At 49.5% G+C, this 5,277-nt stretch overlaps 1 non-coding gene across 1 annotated transcript; it reads right to left on the bottom strand.

The window, feature by feature from the left end:
- Positions 1–806: 806 nt before the first annotated feature.
- On the bottom strand, positions 807–900 carry TRNAI-UAU (transfer RNA isoleucine (anticodon UAU)). Its single transcript has 2 exons — positions 863–900; positions 807–842 (listed from the first exon to the last, which is right to left on the bottom strand). It is a non-coding gene; the product is annotated as a tRNA-Ile (tRNA).
- Between the last annotated feature and the right edge of the window lie 4,377 nt (positions 901–5,277).

The raw sequence follows: 5,277 nt of genomic DNA, 5'->3' as shown, positions 1-5,277 counted from the left end.
GATTTTTTTAAAAAGAAAACCATTGTGATTCTTGGTTAGCTTTCAGACTCTTGTATGTATGTGGGGGGTGGGGGTGGAGGAGGGTGACACCTACTGTTGTCATCTCTCAGTATACAGTAAGTAAAGTGACTTATTTTGGGGGGTGGGAAGGAGGCCACTGCAGGAGCTCTGGATAGAAGATGCAATTGAGATAAAATTATAAACTTGCCTCAGATACTGCCCGATAGTGTAGAGGGCTTCAAACCCCAAATTTCCAATTATTTCTCTGCGCTCTCAGCCCCAGATCTGCCCCTTGGTTTCTGTGCATCTTGTCTCCTCCTGTAGCTATGGAGGCTCTTAACCTCCCCGCCTCGCCCTGAGGTGGCATGTGGGGCATCTCCAGAAATTCTTCACCCCTCACTCCTAGGCCTGGAGTTGTCTAGCTAGAGAAGAGCTGCCTGCCTCCCTTTTTTTCCTTTTTTCCACAAGGGAGGAGGAAGCAAGCTTCCCTGAGCTGCTGGGTTCTCTCAACTTCCTCCCCTCTTGGGACAATGGTATTGGCTGCTCCTTCCCCTACCCAGAAACTTCTGTGGGTCTTGGGGAGAGAGCTCTGCCTGCCAAAGGCAGCAGCTATCATAGAATCATAGAATATCAGGGTTGGAAGGGACCTCAGGACGTCATCTAGTCCAACCCCCTGCTCAAAGCAGGACCAATTCCCCAATTTTTGCCCCAGATCCCAAATGGCCCCCTCAAGGATTGAACTCACAACCCTGGGTTTAGCAGGCCAATGCTCAAACCACTGAGCTATCCCTCCCCCAAAGAATATGTGCTCCAGGTGAGGCTCGAACTCACAACCTCGGCATTGCTCTGCTCTGTACTGCTGTATAAGTACTGCACGCTAACTGATTGCGCCACTGGAGCTGTGCTTCTCCAGGAGCCAGGAAAGTAAGGAAGGCAGCCATTAGGAGGCCCTTCCATCTCGGTAGAGCTGAAAAATCAACATGAGCAAAGAACTTCTTTCTCTTTCTCTCTCTCTCTCACCGAGACGGCCTGCAGCAATGGCCAAAATCCTGGCAACAAACTGTGAGAGTTGAGAACACCTGTTGCACCTAACCTTTGAGGACATTAACAAGTGACCTTCATCTGTTACTGGCACTGTTTGTTGGCCTGAATGATGCCCTGTTTGGAACGTCCAGTTGTGCACTGGGTTTTCCTGAATTACCAGCATTTGTCTATGACTGGTTCTTCTTGTAACTCCAGATGGCTGCCAGTGCCTGATTATCTGTCTCTGTCCAGCTGACAGCGCGTTCCTAGGAAATCTTCTGAGACATCCTTGATGAGAAAGGAGTTGTTAGCAGGACAATGCTGAAGAAGAAGCTGATACCATTTAAAAGAGCAGGCAAATGAGCTCTCTGATGCATGCAGTGCTATTACCACTTGTAAGCATCTTCTGGCAAACTTGATCTTTGGTCAACAGACCAGTGGTCCAGTTGGACTATTAACATACAGAGGTAAAGGTTTATCATCACAAATATCTGTGCCAAGGTAAGGATTCTAAACCATGTGTGATCCCATTAACTAGTTAGACTAGGCAAGATGTTATCATACAATCACCCATGTGGTAAGTTATTTGATATGTTTTATCAGCTTGATATATGGCATATCTGTACGGTCTGATTTGTCTTTACAGTCACTTCTATTTCAGCGTTTTAAAAGTGTTTTTGTATGTTTTATCTGTATAATGTATAGGATGTGATGGGATCCCTGGGGTACAACCTGGAACTGGGGTACCATTGTGCCCCCTTATCTCTCAAGCCTTGGCTGTCTTTCACAAGGGTTTTCTAGTGACAACAGCAAACCCCTTCAGGCGCTGTTATCACTCAGTACAATAGGATGTGGAGCCTGACACCCAGCTAAATTGCATGAATGCTCCCTGAGACACTCACAAATCACACAGAGAAAAGCACCAGCAAATCTCCCAAGCCCCCAGGCTTGCACCCCAGGTCTGTATTGTCTTGCCCTGGTCAGAAGCCTGACCAGTGTAAGTTCATTACCGAGTCTGTCCCTCCCTCAGTGTGGTTAGCACACACACTGGCCTTTGTAAAATGAGCTGAGATTTCCCAAGCACTTCAACCAAACCACACACTGTTTTAGGTAAAACACATAAGACAGATTTATTAACTACAGAAGGAAATATTTGAAGTCATTATAAGTCATAGGCACAAGAGGTCAGACATAGTTACCAAAGAAAATAAAATATAAGAGTAAGCTTGCAGTCTAAATCCTGAACCTTATTAGACTAAGGGTATGTCTACACTACGAAATTAGGTTGAATTTATAGAAGTCGGTTTTTTAGAAATCGGTTTTATATATTCGAGTGTGTGTGTCCCCACAGAAAATGCTCTAAGTGCATTAACTCGGCAGAGCGCTTCCACAGTACCGAGGCTAGAGTCGACTTCTGGAGTGTTGCACTGTGGGTAGCTATCCCACAGTTCCCTCAGTCTCCGCTGCCCATTGGAATCCTGGGTTGAGATCCCAATGTCTGATGGGGCTAAAACGTTGTCGCGGGTGGTTCTGGGTACATATCGTCAGGCCCCCGTGCCCTCCCTCCCTCCGTGAAAGCAAGGGCAGACAATCGTTTCGCGCCTTTTTTCCTGAGTTACCTGTGCAGACGCCATACCACAGCAAGCATGGAGCCCGCTCCGGTAACCGTCACCGTATGTCTCCTGCGTACTGGCAAACGCGGTACTGCATTGCTACACAGTAGCAGCAACCCCTTACCTTGTGGCAGCAGACGGTACAATACGACTGGTAGCCGTCATCGTCATGTCCGAGGTGCTCCTGGCCACGTCGGCCAGAAGCGCCTGGGCAGACATGGACGCAGGGACAAATTTGGAGTGACTTGACCAGGTCATTCTCTTTAGTCCTGCAGTCAGTCCTATTGAACCATCTTGTGGTGAGCAGGCAGGCGATACGGATTGCTAGCAGTCCTATTGCATCATCTTCTGCCGGGCAGCCATGAGATGTGAATGGCATGCAGTCCTTCTGCACCGTCTGCTGCCAGCCAAAGATGTAAAAGATAGATGGAGTGGATCAAAACAAGAAATAGACCAGATTTGTTTTGTACTCATTTGCTTCCCCCCCTCTCCCGTCTAGGGGACTCATTCCTCTAGGTCACACTGCAGTCACTCACAGGGAAGGTGCAGCGAGGTAAATCTAGCCATGTATCAATCAGAGGCCAGACTAACCTCCTCATTGCAATAAGAACAATAACTTAGGTGCACCATTTCTTATTGGAACCCTCCGTGAAGTCCTGCCTGAAATACTCCTCCATGTAAAGCCACCCCCTTTGTTGATTTTAGCTCCCTGAAGCCAACCCTGTAAGCCGTGTTGTCAGTCGCCCCTCCCTCCGTCAGAGCAACGGCAGACAATCGTTCCGTGCCTTTTTTCTGAGCGGACGCCTTACCAAGGCAAGCATGGAGGCTGCTCAGCTCACTTTGGCAATTAGGAGCACATTAAACACCACATGCATTATCCAGCAGTATATGCAGCACCAGAACCTGGCAGAGCGATACCGGGCGAGTAGGCGACGTCAGCGCGGTCGCGTGAGTGATCAGGACATGGACACAGATTTCTCTGAAAGCATGGGCCCTGCCAATGCAGGCATCATGGTGCTAATGGGGCAGGTTCATGCTGTGGAACGCCGATTCTGGGCTCTGGAAACAAGCACAAACTGGTGGGACCGCATAGTGTTGCAGGTCTGGGACGATTCCCAGTAGCTGCGAAACTTTCACATGCGTAAGGTCACTTTCATGGAACTTTGTGACTTGCTTTCCCCTGCCCTGAAGCGCATGAATACCAAGATGAGAGCAGCCCTCACAGCTGAGAAGCGAGTGGCAATAGCCCTGTGGAAGCTTGCAACGCCAGACAGCTACCGGTCAGTTGGGAATCAATTTGGAGTGGGCAAATCTACTGTGGGGGCTGCTGTGATGCAAGTAGCCCACACAATGAAAGATCTGCTGATATCAAGGGTAGTGATCCTGGGAAATGTGCAGGTCATAGTGGATGGCTTTGCTGCAATGGGATTCCCTAACTGTGGTGGGGCCATAGACGGAACCCATATCCCTATCTTGGCACCGGAGCACGAAGCCGGCGAGTACATGAACCGCAAGGGGTACTTTTCACTAGTGCTGCAAGCTCTGGTGGATCACAAGGGACGTTTCACCAACATCAACGTGGGATGGCCGGGAAAGGTACATGACGCTCGCATCTTCAGGAACTCTGGTCTGTTTCAAAAGCTGCAGGAAGGGACTTTATTCCCAGACCAGAAAATAACTGTTGGGGATGTTGAAATGCCTATAGTTATCCTTGGGGACCCAGCCTACCCCTTAATGCCATGGCTCATGAAGCCGTACACAGGCAGCCTGGACAGTAGTCAGGAACTGTTCAACTACAGGCTGAGCAAGTGCAGAATGGTGGTAGAATGTGCATTTGGATGTTTAAAGGTGCGCTGGCGCAGTTTACTGACTCGCTTAGACCTCAGCGAAACCAATATTCCCACTGTTATTACTGCTTGCTGTGTGCGCCGCAATATCTGTGAGAGTAAGGGGGAGACGTTTATGGCGGGGTGGGAGGTTGAGGCAAATCGCCTGGCTGCTGGTTACGCGCAGCCAGACACCAGGGCAGTTAGAAGAGCACAGGAGGGCGCGGTACGCATCAGAGAAGCTTTGAAAACCAGTTTCATGGCTGGCCAGGCTACGGTGTGAAAGTTCTGTTTGTTTCTCCTTGATGAAACCACCCGCCCCTTGGTTCACTCTACTTCCCTGTAAGCTAACCACCCTCCTCTCCTCCCATCGATCACCGCTTGCAGAGGCAATAAAGTCATTGTTGCTTCACATTCATGCATTCTTTATTCATTCATCACAGAAATAGGGGGATGACTACCAAGGTAGCCCAGGAGGGGTGGTGGAGGAGGGAAGGAAAATGCCACACAGCACTTTAAGCACAGCACTTTAAAAGTTTACAACTTTAAAATTTATTGAATGCCAGCCTTCTTTTTTTGGGGCAATCCTCTGTGGTGGAGTGGCTGGTTGACCGGTGGCCCCCCCACCGCATTCTTGGGCGTCTGGGTCTGGAGGCTATGGAACTTGGAGAGGAGGGCGGTTGGTTACACAGGGGCTGTAGTGGCAGTCTGTGCTCCAGCTGCCTTTGCTGCAGCTCAACCATACACTGGCGCATACTGGTTTGATCCTCCAGCAGCCTCAGCATTGAATCCTGCCTCCTCTCATCACGCTGCCG

Source organism: Eretmochelys imbricata, chromosome 1, assembly GCF_965152235.1.
Source record: "Eretmochelys imbricata isolate rEreImb1 chromosome 1, rEreImb1.hap1, whole genome shotgun sequence".
In the NCBI taxonomy this organism is placed as follows: domain Eukaryota; kingdom Metazoa; phylum Chordata; order Testudines; family Cheloniidae; genus Eretmochelys; species Eretmochelys imbricata.
Note: the sequence above shows the minus strand (reverse complement) of the source record. Positions and strands in the feature narration are given on the sequence as shown.